Source organism: Rutidosis leptorrhynchoides, chromosome 4 (genome assembly GCF_046630445.1).
Source record: "Rutidosis leptorrhynchoides isolate AG116_Rl617_1_P2 chromosome 4, CSIRO_AGI_Rlap_v1, whole genome shotgun sequence".
In the NCBI taxonomy this organism is placed as follows: domain Eukaryota; kingdom Viridiplantae; phylum Streptophyta; class Magnoliopsida; order Asterales; family Asteraceae; genus Rutidosis; species Rutidosis leptorrhynchoides.
The window spans coordinates 558,230,059-558,247,137 of record NC_092336.1 but is presented as its reverse complement, the minus strand read 5'-3'; positions in this window follow the sequence as shown (position 1 = coordinate 558,247,137).

The window sequence follows — 17,079 nt, the reverse complement described above, 5'->3', positions numbered from 1 at the left end:
ACGCCAATTTTTAGGATTAGCTGGTTACTACAGAAGGTTCATCCAAGATTTTTTCAAAATAGCAAAACCCTTGACTGCATTAACGCATAAAGGGAAGAAATTTGAATGGAAGGATGAACAAGAAAAATTATTTCAATTGTTGAAGAAAAAGTTAACTACGGCACCTATATTGTCATTGCCTGAAGGGAGTGATGATTTTGTGATATATTGTGACGCCTCAAAGCAAAGCCTCGGTTGTGTATTAATTCAATGAACGAAGGTAATTGCCTATGCGTCCAGACAATTGAAGATTCACGAGCAAAATTATATGACTCACGATTTGGAATTAGGTGCTGTTGTTTTTGAATTAAAGACTTGGAGGCACTACTTATATGGGGTCAAAAGTATTATATATACCGATCACAAAAGTATCCAACACATATTTAATTAGAAACAACTGAACATGAGGCAGCGTAGGTGAATTGAGTTATTAAATGATTACGATTTCGAGATTCGTTACCATCCGGGGAAGGCGAATGTGGTAGCCGATGCTTTGAGTAGAAAGGACAGAGAACCTATACGGGTAAAAGCTATGAATATAATTATTCGCACTAACCTTACTACTCAAATAAAGGAGGCGCAACAGGGTGTTGTAAAAGAAGGGAATTTGAAGAATGAAATACCCAAAGAATCGGAGAAACACCTTAATATTCGAGAAGACGGAACCCGGTATAGAGCCGAAAGAATTTGGGTACCAAAGTTTGGAGATGTGAGAGAAATGGTACTTGGGGAAGCACATAAAACTAGATATTCAATACATCCCGGAGCGGGGAAGATGTACAAAGATCTCAAGAAACACTTTTGGTGGCCGGGTATGAAAGCCGATATTGCGAGATATGTAGGAGAATGTTTGACGTGTTCTAAGGTCAAAGCTGAACATCAGAAACCATCAGGTCTACTTCAACAACCTGAAATTCCGGAATGGAAATGGGAAAACATTACCATGGATTTCATTACTAAATTGCCAAGGACTGAAAGTGGTTATGATACTATTTGGGTAATAGTCGATCGTCTCACCAAATCAGCACATTTTCTGCCAATGATAGAAGATGACAAAATGGAGAAGTTGGCGCGATTATACTTGAAAGAAGTTGTCTCCAGACATGGAATACCAATCTCTATTATCTCTGATAGGGATGACAGATTTGTTTCAAGGTTTTGGCAGACATTACAGCAAGCATTAGGAACTCGTCTAGACATGAGTACTGCCTATCATCCACAGACTGATGGGCAGAGCGAAAGGACGATACAAACGTTTGAAGACATGCTACGAGCATGTGATATTGATTTTGGAAACAGTTGTGATCGACACCTACCGTTAGCAGAGTTTTCCTACAACAACAGTTACCACTCGAGTATTGAGATGACACCGTTTGAGGCACTTTATGGTAGAAAGTGCAGGCCTCGATTTGTTGGAGTGAATTTGGGGATAGACAAATTACGGGTCCAGATATAATTCAAGAAACTACCGAGAAGATCATTCAAATTCAACAACGGTTAAAAATCGCCCAAAGTCGACAAAAGAGCTACGCGGACATTAAAAGAAAAGATATAAAATTTAAAATTGGAGAGATGGTCATGCTTAAGGTTTCACCTTGGAAAGGTGTTGTTCGATTTGGTAAACGGGGGAAACTAAATCCAAGATACATTGGGCCATTCAAGATTATAGATCATGTCGGACCAGTAGCTTACCGACTTGAGTTACCTCAACAACTCGCGGCTGTACATAACACTTTCCACGTCTCGAATTTGAAGAAATGTTTTGCTAAAGAAGATCTCACTATTCCGCTAGACGAAATCTAAATCAATGAAAAACTTTAATTCATCGAAGAACCCGTCGAAATAATGGATCGTAAGGTTAAAAGGCTTAAGCAAAACAAGATACCAATTGTTAAGGTTCGATGGAATGCTCGTAGAGGACCCGAGTTCACCTGGGAACGTGAAGACCAGATAAAAAATAAATACCCACACTTATTTCCTGAAGATGCGTCAACACCTTCAACAACTTAAAATTTCGGGACGAAATTTATTTAACGGGTAGGTACTGTAGTGACCCGAACTTTTCCATGATTATATATTAAATGAAAATTATATTTATATAATTAAATGTTTCCAAAATGTTAAGCAATCAAACTTTTTAAGACTTGATTATTTGAAATGAGTTTCATGTAGACAATTTACCACCCGAGTTGACCGGCGATTCATAAACGTTAAAACTTGTAAAAACTATATGATGATATATATATATATATATATATATATATATATATATATATATATATATATATATATATATATATATATATATATATATATAGTTAACATGATATTATGATAAGTAAGTATCTCACTAGGTATATTAACAATGAGTTATATACATAAAAAATGAGATTTCTAAGTTAAGAAACTCGAAACGATATATATAACGATTATCGTTATAACAACGCCTTACTAAATACATATGTATCATATTAAGATATTGATACACTATGTTTAACATGATAAAATGATAATTAAGTATATCATTAAGTGTGTTAACAATGAATTACATATGTAAAAACAAGACTACTAACTTAAGGATTTCGAAACGAGATATATATGTAACGATTATCGTTGTAATAGTATTTTAACATATATATATATATATATATATATATATATATATATATATATATATATATATATATATATATATATATATATATATATATGATGTTAAGATATATTCATACACCATGTTATCATTTTAACATAACAATTTAACATCTCATTTAAGTATAATAACAATGAATTAATTACATTTAACAAGATCGTTAACTTAAAGGTTTCAAAACAACACTTACATGTAACGACTAACGATGACTTAACGACATATACATGTAGTGTATTAAGATGTATTTGTACACTTTTGAAAGACTTCAAGACATATATCAAAGTACTTCTACTTAACAAAAATGCTTACAATTACATCCTCATTCATTTTCATTAACAATTCTACTCGTATGCACCCGTATTCATACTCGTACAATACACAGCTTCTAGATGTATATACTATTGGTATATACACTTCAATGATCAGCTCCTTAGCAGCCCATGTGAGTCATTAAACATGTGGGAACCATCATTTGGCAACTAGCATGAAATATCTCACAAAATTACAAAAGTATTATAAATCATTCATGAATTATTTACAAGAAAACAAACTTACACATCATTTATATCTAATCCATATACCAACAACCAAAAACACATACAAACACTTTCATTCTTCAATTTTCTTCATCTTATTGATCTCTCTCAAGTTCTATCTTCAATTTCTAGGTGTTCTTCATAAATTTTATAAGTTCTAGTTTCATAAAATCAAGAACACTTTAAAGTTTGCAAGATTACTTCCAAGCTTTCTAATCCATTCCAAGTAATCATCCAAGATCAAGAAACCTTTGTTATTTACAGTAGTTTATCTCTCTAATTCAAGGTAATACTCATATTTAAACTTTAATTCAATTTCTACAACTATAACAATCTTAATTCGAGCAGAAATCTTACTTGAACTTGTTTTCGTGTCATGATTCTACTTCAAGAACTTTCAAGCCATCCAAGAATCCTTTGAAGCTAGATCAATTTTTGTCACTTCCAGTAGGTTTGCCTACTAAACTTGAGGTAGTAATGATGTTCATAACATCATTCGATTCATATATATAAAACTATCTTATTCGAAGATTTGAACATGTAATCACTAGAACATAGTTTAGTTAATTCTAAACTTGTTCACAAACAAAGTTAATCCTTCTAACTTGACTTTTAAAATCAACTAAACACATTTTCTATATCTATATGATATGCTAACTTAATGATTTAAAACCTGGAAACACGAAAAATACCGTAAAACCGGACATACGCCGTCGTAGTGAAACCGGTGGCTGTTTTGGGTTAGAAAAATAAAAAACTATCTTAATCTTTGAATTGGAAGTTTGTTTTCTGGAAAAATAATATTTCATATGAATATGATACTATATCCAAAAATCATGGTTAAACACAAAGTTGAATTATGTTTTTCAAAATGGTCATCAAGATGTAGTTTTTTCGACGGAAATGACTACCTCTTTAAAACATGACTTGTAACCTATATTTCTGACTATAAACTTATATTTTTCTATTTAGTTTCATAAATTTCAGTTCATTATGAAACCATAGCAACTTGAATCACTCAAAACGGATTTGAAATGAAGAAATGACGGGTAAAACAAAATTGGATAAATTTGCTAGTTTTAGCTACGAAAATTTTGTAACAAATCTAGACTAACCATAACTTAACTAACTTATATTGTATTATACATGTATTCTAACATATAGTATGTAATCTTGGGATACCATAGACACGTATACAATGTTTTGACATATTATATCGACCCAACTATATATATTATTTGGAACAACCATAGACACTCTATATGCAGTAATGCTTGAGTTAGCTATACATGATTGAGGTTGATTCCAAAATAATATATATACTTTGAGTTGTGATCTAGCCTGAGACTTGTATACACTGGGTCGTGGATTGATTCGAGATAATATATATTGATTTATTTACGTACATCTAACTGTGGACAACTAGTTGTAGATTACTAACATTGGATTGCTAACTTAACAAACTTAAATTGTTAAAACGTAATAAAAAAATGTTGTGAATATATTTCGATCATACATTGATATATATGTATATATTTGTTATAGGTTTCTGAATCAACCCGTGGCCAAGTCTAATTCTCGACGAATTGATAATCTGTGAAAGTGAGTAATAGTCCCACTTTTAAAATCTAATATATTTTGGGATGAGAATACATGCAGTTTTATAAATGTTTTACAAAATAGACACAAGTACGCGAAACTACATTCTATGGTTGAATTTATTAAACCGAATATGCCCCTTTTTAGTCTGGTAATCTAAGAATTAGGGAACAGACACCCTAATTGACGTGAATCCTAAAGATAGATCTATGGGCACTAACAAGCCCCAATCAGAGAATTTGAACTGCTTTAGTACTTCGATTTTATCATGTCCGAAGGGAGTCCCAGAATGATGGGGATATTCTATATGCATCTTGTTAATGTCGGTTATCAGGTGTTCACCATATGAATGATTTTTATCTCTATGTATGGGATGATGTTTATGAAAAATGGAAATATGAAATCTTATGGTCTATTATTACAATTTGATATATAGGTTAAACCTATAACTCACCAACATTTTTGTTGACGTTTAAAGCATGTTTATTCTCAGGTAATTATTAAGAGCTTCCGCTGTTGCATGCTAAAATATGGACAAGATTTGGTGTCAGCATGCTTGTATAATATTGTTTAAAAACTTCATTCGAAGACATATATTGTTGTGTAATATTATTGTAAACCATTATGTAATGGTCGTGTGAAAACGCTATATTTTAGATTATCATTATTTGATAATCGTCGTAATATTTTAAAGGTTACGGTTTGTTTTAAAAATCGAATGCAGTCTTTGAAAAATGTCTCATATAGAGGTCAAAACCTCGCAACAAAATCAATTAATATGGAACGTTTATAATCGATATGAACGGGACATTTCATAATTTGCTAGTAGTTACTTAATATATATATGTATATATATATGTATATATATATATATATATATATATATATATATATATATATATATATATATATATATATATATGTATATATATATATATATATATATATGTATGAACATTGTCTTGATATGTGATACAAGTTGGAAAACCATCAACTTGTAATTAGACTACTTCAATATATGTTTATGCTACTTCGATAACAATTAAAGAGTCATAATCTTGTGATCTAAAAAATGAAGAATTATTAACACAAATAGGATCTGCTTAAGTCTAGAATAACTATACATGTATGTATATGGTGTATTTACTTGTGTGAGATGCGATGTGGGTTTAAGTTCGTGAGTTCGATACCACATCGTGTTTGGCATGAGATGAGGGTTTAAAGTTCGTAAGTTCGATACCTCATTGTCATGTGGGTTGGCGTGTGATGTGGGTTTAATGTTCGTGAGTTCGATACCACATCATTACGTTTGGCATTAAATGTGGGTTTAAGTTCGTGGGTTCGATACCACATTGAGCGTGACGGGTGGGTTAAAGTTCATGATTTCGATACCACCTAGGGGTTAGTGTAACAAGGCGTATGTACACTAATGGATGTTGCGAACACCGATGGTCATTCGCGAGTATCATTTTCTTGTGCTATTAGTTAACCATGGTTGTGTGATTTTTGTATTAGCATATTAAATTGTGAACTATATGCTATTGGCGATGCTAGCTTATTGTGAATTGTGGATATTTAGTTTATGCGTTGTGATTGCTTGGTTATTGAATTGCTAGCTCGTATACGGTATTTGTATAAGTGTTTGCAACTAAGTAAATTATATATGTATATGTATAATTATTGCATTCACTAAGCGTAAGCTTACCCCTCGTTGTTCTTACCTTTTTATAGGTACCGTTTGTTAAGGAGAAGACTATTAGTTGCTTTTGGGTTGCTTGAGCTTGTTAGGGTAGCTTTTGGATATTCGGACGTGGATTGGGGACTTTGTAAATCCCCGAGATTATGCTCTTAGTATCGGATTGGGTTATAGAGTCCTAACTCATCTAAATGTATATTTGAGTCGAAATTACACAGTTTAGTGGTGTGGGTTGTTGAAACAGTTTTGTAAACTTATATACATTTGTTGTACGTTGACTTTGTACGTCGTTAAACCAGTATTGGGATAATGAAATTTGCTTTGTTGGAAAATTTGGCGTTTACCTTAAAATGTTAATGATCTTGTTTTGTGTCATAAGGCGCGCCCTGGTTCTAACTGTTTTTAAAAAGTAAAAATAAAAAGAAACGGGCTTGTTTACTAAACGAGTTTCAAAATAAGTTCGAACTCGGACTCGAGCTCACTTAGGTTCGGCTCGAATTGAGCTTTTAACTAGTCGAGCTCGAGTAGCTCAGCTCATTTACACCCCTAAATTCACACCCATACATATGTACCAAGACTCTCCCATACATATTGAACACCATCTTGACTATTATCGAACCCGGACCTCTTCAACAGCCATGCCACACTCATCTCAGCTTCCACGGCCATGGTAATATGACTTATTTGGTTTTGATTCATAATAAGACTTTAAGATGCTCTATTTTGTCTTTTACAAACCATAAGTAATCAATTATTGGTTCATTAGTTAGATTTTTATCTATGTTGTAAGCCACAAAAGTCTTTTTGTAAGGGAATATTCTTCTACATTTGGTTTAGACTAGTAGTCATATATGTAGTATGAGATGAGATACAACATACAACATGTGTAACGGTTAAGAAAAAGGAGGAGGGACTTTAGGTTGTTAACAGTTGAATTGTGGGCCTAATGAGAGTGGGCCAGATTGGTAGTTGTGTAGTTGATGAAACAAAGGAAGAAATAAATGGCTAAAGAATAAAGATATCCTCCGGCATAGGTAAATGGAATCCAAATGGAGGAGACCCATAACTAACTAGCATTTGGGCAAGTGCTAATTGTTTGTTTTTCACTTGGCTCTTTTTTATTTTCTACTTCAATCTTTAATCTAGTAATTAAAAATTAATATTTTTTTATCACTTAATCTGAGAATTAATTTGTTGCTAAGAGACACAAAATCAAACACCCATTCTTATACAAAGACAAATGAAAAAGTGACTTAATACTAAAATAAAGTAAATAACCCCTTAATCAAAGTACAATAATGTACAACCTTACCTATACATAGGTAATTAACTTATTGAGCAGCTGTCTTGATAACGAAAATGTAGCTTTACTAAGTAGGTTTAAAATATAAAAATAAGCTCGCCAAATTTATATCGTTTTAACTAATAACATTTTTATGCCTTTAGGCTTTACGTCTCCATTTTGTGTATGTATACTAATCAATCTTCATGTAAATTATTTTGTAATGTTAACTAATAAAAAAAACTTAAAAAATTGTCGATTAACGAATTTTTAAGGTTTGAAGTAAATGCATTTTCAAGTAGTTAACATATATAAATAAAGAGGTTAAATTGAAGGCTTTTTAATATTTAGTTCATTAATAAAAAATATTACTTGTATCAAAGACTTATTTAAAGTGTGTGGATGTTGATCGCGAAATTAGTTAAGTTTTTTTTTGGATGATTATGATATTGCCACTAAAAAAAAGACTTATTTAAATGGTGGTGGTATACATCAAGAATTATAATCCTCGTAAATAAATATATATAAAGTCACAAACATGTTTAGTATTGTATAGATCAAAAATAAATTATATACGCGCATTTGAAAAGTACGTTACATACAAACAAATTACTCATTTATACATGCACGACGTCACACTAATTTCATTGATAAATGCTTTCGGGTAACTTATAAATGTTTTAGTTAGTAGCTAGTAACGATTACTCTAAAATATCTTGATAAACTCTAACTCTACTAGCTAGAACCGACCAAAGACATGATATGAAACTGATGTACGAGTACAAAACGTCGAAATATTAACATCCAATATTCAAACTTGTGCACGATGAAATCTTAAAGCGCAACGACGTTTTTGTATATTTGTATGCCACATCTTTGATTTTATATCTCTCAAACACCTCTTTTGCGATAAAAAAAATTGTTTTTTTATAGTTAATTTCAATTTGTAATTATTTCATTGACAAAACTTGCATGTTTTTCCCCACGCTATTACGCTTGCATAACTACTTGATCATTGGAGCTACGTACTGACTGATAGTTAGATATAACTCTGGTTTGTTTTTAAAATTAATAAGGACAAAAGTCATACACGTTTATTATTACAGAGTATTTTTTTCCTATTTTTTTTTTATTTTTTAACACACACACCTTTTTTCTCTTTATTATAGGATAGGGGAAGAATTGTCTACATCTTACCTTCCTATTTTTTTTTTTTTTATCTTGTTGTGGTTATTATTATATTTTACTATTATCAATTTCGATAACAAAATTTTATGAACAACTAGTTTTTAGGTGACCCGCGCTTTAGTGCGGTCAGTTTGACATAATTAAACTTATCAAGTTCTTATATTATAATTTTTTATAATTAATTTAACGATTCAAACGCATATAATTTAATTATCTATTTAAAATGTTTACAAAAGAATAATTATTAAAAAAAAATTAATAATAATTCCTAGGTACAATTCATTTATTTAAGTTAACTAAATTTAATAGAGTTATTGTTGAAAAATGCAAAACAATATGTAATTATATATATCAACAATTTTGAAAATTAAACACAAAAAAAGTATTGAGTTGAGACGGGAAATGGCTTAAAAATATTTCTAAAACTAAAATATTTTTCAAAGCATTATTTGTTTGTTTATTTTACTATATTCGTATATATTTGTAACTATTTTTTTCCTATTTTTTTCTATTCTTATGTTTATAAATAATATAATACGAGTAATTAATAATTTATATTAAATATATTAAATGGATTTTAGGTTTCCCACAACGACCGCCTCTATGCACTAATGAATTTGGTTTGTCAATTACGTAAGTTAAATATATATTGAACAAATATATATCTTGTAACTAAATATAAATTACACACACACACACACACACACACACACACACACACACACACACACACACACACATATATATATATATATATATATATATATATATATATATATATATATATATATATATATATATATATATATATATATATATATATATGGTCATAATCAAGAGGGATTATAGATTAGATGAAAATATGAACATTTAAAAAGACAATTTGTGATGAATGTCATTATTTTGGCGGGAAAACGCTCGAAGAAAAAAATAAAAACATTCAATGCATTGAATGTTTTGCTGCTGAGTTTATTTGCATCGTTTTGTTTTCATCTTGTGTGAAGTGTTTTTTTTCGAATTTAGCCTGATTTAGAGTTTAGGGTTTTGGGTTTTCGGGTTTACTCCGTAAACCCTCAACCCAAAACCTTAAACCCTAAACCCTAAACTCTAAACCGTTCGTGTTAAAATATTCAATCTAAACCCTAATTTCTAAACCCAAAATCCTAATTTCTAAACCCTAATAGCTAAACCCTAATTTATAACCCCCTAATTTCTAAACCCTAATTTCTAACCCTAACAAAAAACTCAGCAGCAAAACATTTAATGCATTGAATGTTTTTATTTTTTTCTTCTAGCGTTTTCCTGCTAAAATAATGACATTCATCACAAAGTGTCTTTTTTAAATGTTCATATTTTCATCTAATCTATAATGTTCGTGAACAAAGTTTTTTCAAAAAACCAAAAAAAAAAAAAATTTTACTTCCCTCCACTTCCCCCAAAAAAAAATGGTTCTCTCTTGATTAAAACTATATATATATATATATATATATATATATATATATATATATATATATATATATATATATATATATATATATAGGGTTGTAATCGAGTGAGAATGTTCTCACAAATATATATAAACTAGTGAAATAACCCGTGAAACTACGGGTTTGTTTAGACGAAACAGTTTAATGATAGGTATTAAGTGAACATAAATGATAAAGTTATTTAGTTTAATGACTCGTGGAACCACATAGTCCGACTAAGAAACTCGTCAGCTGAACATTTCATCAAACACTTAAAATGCATATTTAACAATCCACATCCAATCATAAGAGATAATATTGGTTGTCATTTTATTTTAAGAGTGTAAATTAAAATATAAATGTAGAATTGATTTTATTCTGCCTAACTTTTATAAATTTTTAATTAAAATTATTTAAAATTATTTAATTTTAATAATTAAAATAATTATTAATAAGATTTAGTAATAATAATTAATTAATAAGATTTAATTTTAATTAAAAATTATTTAGATTAATGACATCATCCACCATGCTTAGATTTTTTTCTTTTTATTTTTTTGTTTTTTCTTAACAAAGGAATTAACCTAATAATGACATCATCATTTTAGCAATATAATAGAAACTATAGATAGATAGATGAGAACAGGGTAAAAATGGAATTTTGTATTCATCCATTGTTTTAGGATCTCCTACTTTTTAGCCCTTTAACTCCTTCTCTCTGAATGTTTATATATTCGTAACCAAATTAAAATGCAACGTATATTTAAATTTTGACAATATGATATTCATCAATGTCAATATTGGGTCCGTCAATATTTACTCATCATAGCATTCAACTAATGAAAATCGAACTACAGCATAAAAAAGAATGCAAACTAGACCATCGAAATATACTCATCAATATTTACTCTTGGTAGCATGCAACTAAGGAAAGGATGCGAACTACATTAATTAACAAAAAACATGGATGCAATCGAAATACACCACGAGATACATCATCAAAATGAAACGGATGTAAACTCCAATTCAAAGTAACTGTTACACTATCAGTTTCGAAAATACATACGTGATGCAATCTCATTAGTTGGTTACAAAGTTGTGATTAAAATAATATAGGATGCGAAAAGAAGCCCACTCGATTTTCTACTTTGGCGTCAAGTGCGTATGAATGACGAAGATAAATAGATAATCATCTTGAATGATGCGTCGAGTACGCCGAGTTTCTTAAAGATGCCTATGAATGATGCGTCGAGTGCGTCGAATTTCTCAAAGATGCGTATGCAACTATGAATGAATGAATGATGCGTCGAGTGCTTCGAGTTTTTTAAAGATGTAAAATTTAGATGATGCTACTTTCAGCATGTACATGTATTGTTCATTTTCTTTAATTATATATTTGCAGCCTTTCTTAAAAAAAAAAGAAAAGGAAAATGGATGATGTATCATGATAGGAAATGAGTTTGGGTGCAATACATGTACAGAGATAGAGTATGAAACGTAAGCGTTAAATTTGGGTTGGTGGTTACTCCAATATCTATAGATTCTATTATATTTCTAAAATGATGACATCATAAATAAGCTTTTTCCTTTACAAAAGAAAATCAAAAAAGAAAAAGAAAAAATTTTAGACCATGTTGATGATGTCATAAATAATATTATTTTAAAGCTAATTACCTTTTAATTTTCATAATGATGATGTCATAATTATATTAATTTAATTAAAAAAATAATACGAAATCTTTTATAAAAGGAAATACTAATGTCTTCTAAATTGTAATTTTAATTTTTAAAAAAATTTAAAAGACATTTATTATTACTAATAATTATTATTATTAGTAAAATATAAATACTCAACTTTGAACGAACTTTATTATTATTATTATTATTTATTTTTAATATAATAATTATAATTATAACTATTATATTATTAATATTCAAATATGAATTCTTTTTACAAATTAATTACTTTACATATGTATGCGAAAATAAACGTCTATATATATATTTGTAAAAACAATGACAAGTTTTTTATTCAAACGGGTCATTAAAAAAATGACTTTAACATTTACATTCACTTAATACCTAAAATATATCATTAAATTATTTCGTTTAAATAAACCCGTAATTTTACGGGTCATTTCACTAGTATACTGATTATACCGTTATTAGCCTTTTTAATTATTTCTAATTAATAAAATAATTAATAATAGATTTGATTGATGAAGGGTCAAGATGTGTTCTCACCAAAATATAAAATGAGAATGTTCTCATTTGAATATATATATATATATATATATATATATATATATATATATATATATATATATATATATATATATATATATATATAGTGGTAGGATCAAGTGGGAAGTAACCATTCGGGAGAAAGCGGGGGGAAGCAAATTTTTTTTTTTTCGTTTTTTGAAAAAACTTTGTTCACGAATATTATAGATGAGATGAAAATATGAACATTTAGTAGAGACACTTTGTGATAAATGTTTTTATTTTGGCGGGAAAACGCTCGAAGAAGTAATATATAACAATTATCGTGTTTTTCGAGCGTATTTTGAGGTTTTAGCTATTGGGGTTTAGATATTAGGGTTTATAGGGTTTAGATATTAGGGTTTAGAAATTTAGGGTTTCGGGTTTAGATTTAGGGTTTAGATTTAGGATTTAGATTGAGTTTTTAACACGAACGGTTTAGAGTTTAGGGTTTAGAGTTTAGGGTTTAGGGTTTAGGGTTTAGGGTTTAGGGTTTGGTGTTTTGGGTTTATGGAATAAACCCAAAACACCAAACCCTAAACCCTAAACCATAAACTCTAAATCGGGCTAAATTTTACTTCACAAAACATGGGAAAAAAACGTTCATATTCTTCACGAACAATATTATCTTGAATGTTATTTTTGTCGATCGTTTTCCCGCCTTTATAATAACATTCATCACGAAGTGTTTCTTCTAAATGTTCATATTTTCGTGTGATCTTGATGCCGGAAAAAAAAATTTCAAAAAAAACGAAAATAAAAAATTTTTTTGCTTCCCCCCGCTTCCCCCCGATTGGTTACTTCCCCATTGATCATGCCCCTGTATATATATATATATATATATATATATATATATATATATATATATATATATATATATATATATTGAACAAATATATATCTTGTAAATACGGTATTAAACCACGTACGTAGTAGCCAATTTTCTCTCCACTCTTTTAATGTTATGACAATTTTCCTAGCGCACCCACATCAGCGGAAGCGAGGATATAATTTATTTGAGACAAACTTGTGAGAAATAATAGAAATCAAATAAAGTAACTGATAACACGACGATTTAACGTGGTTCGCAAACCCTGCCTACGTCCACCCTAAGAGTCTCCTTTATTCTTATAATATAAAAGAACCCGGTACAAGAAAAAGTACACTATGAGTTAAACCCAAACCCAAGCCCCTTAGATTTTAGTATAAAATCTAAGTTTCTCATACACTCTTTTACACTCCTTACAAGAATAAAACTCTCAACCTCACAAATACACACTCTCCATTGATATTATCGATCAACTGTGTTTTTCTTTTGTGATCTTATCTTTGTGGATTTGATCCCTCTCTGGATTTGATCCCTCTCTGGATCACTTGATCCCACTCTTGGATGATTTGATCATTCTACATGAAACACCTATTTATAATGAAGCATCCTTGTGTGAATACTACATGTGAAAACAATACCAACAAATGTAGCACAACTATTCCTTTTCCAACTTCATATTTTTCACATGTATTTCATGCAATTACATTTCCAAATAAATGTTAGTCATCCAAATTGGACTACCGTCCAACAATCTCCACTTTGACGAACATTTATCTTCTTCGTCACCGAAAAATACTTACACCAAGTATTTTCACCATTGACCTCCTTATCCCCGCTAAACACACCTTGAATCACCTTGATCCTGAACCTTGATTCAAATAACATGGTCAATAATTATGTGCAGCTAACCCTGTCAACTTACCTAGTTGACACCGGAGAGGAGTCTCGAATCACCTCTTCCATCACAGTAGGATTTTCCTTCTCACTATCGTCTACGTCGGTCAAACATGTCCCAACATGTTCCCGACCTGTTTTCCGCATACACGCTTTCAAAACCTTCGAGACATGAGTACATCTTGTACTCGCCACCAGACGATATAAACCCTCATACTTCTCTCCCGTCATCAGGACCTCATCTTGAGCAGAAGTAGAACTTTTGGAGACTGTGAGAACATCTCCCACCGGAACATAAACTGCTACCGCAGCCGATGAACCCCCAGATTTACCTTCACCATTCCTTCAGAGTTGACAATACTTTCTGTAATGACCCCACTCATGATATTTGAAGCACTGGATACCCTTCACGCCGTCTCCTGATCTAGACCTACTGTTATCACTAGATCTCTTCTCGGCAAACCTTCCCCTTCCATGACCAACCATAGCAAACCCATGCTCAAAATGGTCATCGGATCTTCGTCTCTTATCCTGCGAACTGGGAAGAGAGGCAAGAAGAATAAGGGTCTTATCTTCTTCCTCCTTTAAGCCTCAACTTATTCAAGTTGATTAACCAAACCATTAAACACATCCATGTGTTCAATAATATACCAATCGTCATCCACCATCTCAAATGGCTCCACCTTAAATTGCATACCGCCGTTTCTCGCCATCTCCAAACAAAAAACTATCTGAAACACCTGGATGCTCTGATACTACTTGTTATGACAATTTTCCTAGCGCACCCACACCAGCGGAAGCGAGGATATAATTTGTTTGAGACAAACTTGCGAGAAATAATAGAAAGCAAATAAAGTAACTGATAACACGACGATTTAACATGGTTCGGCAAACCCTGCCTACGTCCATCCCAAGAGTCTCCTTTATTCTTATAATATAAAAGAACCCGGTATAAGAAAAAGTACACTATGAGTTAAACTCAAACCCAAGCCCCTTAGATTTTAGTATAAAATCTAAGTTTCTCATACACTCTTTTACACTCCTTACAAGAATAAAACTCTCAACCTCACAAATACACACTCTTCATTGATATTATCGATCAACTGTGTTTTTCTTTTGTGATCTTATCTTTGTGGATTTGATCCCTCTGAATTTGATCCCTCTCTGGATCACTTGATCCCACTCTTGGATGATTTGATCATTCTACATGAAACACCTATTTATAATGAAGCATCCTTGTGTGAATACTACATGTGAAAATAATACCAACAAATGTAGCACAACTATTCCTTTTCCAACTTCATATTTTTCACATGTATTTCATGCAATTACATTTTCAAATAAATGTTAGTCATCCAAATTGGACTACCGTCCAACATTTAATGAGCTACATGCTTATTGAATAGTACAGTAGTAAATAGCACACAGTCGTGCTGCTGCCAACAGCAAAATTTATATCCCGGTATGGCATTTAGGCTAACTGTTTGTTACGCTTGGCACCCATCGGGTGCGGGTTGCTTCGTTGGCAAAAACCAAAGCCATTAATTTTCTATTATTGGATGTGACCCAAACAAATTTTTTTTTTTTGGCGTGGATTGGATTTCCACGGAAGGAGTGCTTCTGTTTGGCTACTTTTATATTTTTACTCCGTATTATATTAAGTTAATTTTTCTCTCTTTTTACTCAACACCAGGTTATATTTTACACATTATTACAACACTCAACTAACATAAACTCATTCCAATATACTACCATAACTTTATATTTTTAACTCACTTCATCATGTCATAAAAAAAAAAGTCCCACACCCACATAACACATTACACATCATAACAAATAGTCTTATATCTACCACTATACTTTTCTTTTTATGTGTAAAAGTTTGATATCAGTAGGAACTTTTTATGTGTAAATCCTAATATAAAATAGAGATATTTACCCATATATATAAGCTATTCTAACTTTTAATTAAATAAATGTATCATGTTAGAGTTTTTATTTCAAAGAATTCAATTTTGCTAGAAAGTTATATCTAGCATGAGTAACCCGAATAAAAATGAATAACCAAATAAAAGAGGTCATGTAACGCTTAACTTAGCTTGTCAAACCTCTAAGAACGATTTTTACGATAACCATCCCACGGCTTGAGTGGTGAAATGGATCCAATCACGCTCAGATTTGACTTTATGGTGCGTTGCTAAATGTGTATAAAGGAAATATATCGGAAAGCCACCTAAGGAACAAAATGCCATGAGTGGTTTTGATTAGTCCAAGATCCATATTTCACCATATCATCACAATTTTAAATTTTCAATTCACATCATCACTTCATAAAAAAAAGAACCCTAACTTAAACTCACACCACCTCTCATAACGAACGGTCTTAAGAATTCCTTTTTAACGCCCTTTTAACCCGGCTAAAAGCATTTAGCCAGAATGTTAAATTGACCCGGCTACCCCCACTTAATTAATTGTGAAGTTTAAGATTAAAGTTTAATAGGTTTCATGTTTTAAAAGTAATGGCGAATCTTAATGATACATACAATAAAATCATATAAAAATCTTAAAAGTCTATAGGGGGCTTATAAATATATTTAGTGATGTTATATACATATTTAAGGGTACTTTGTAAAAA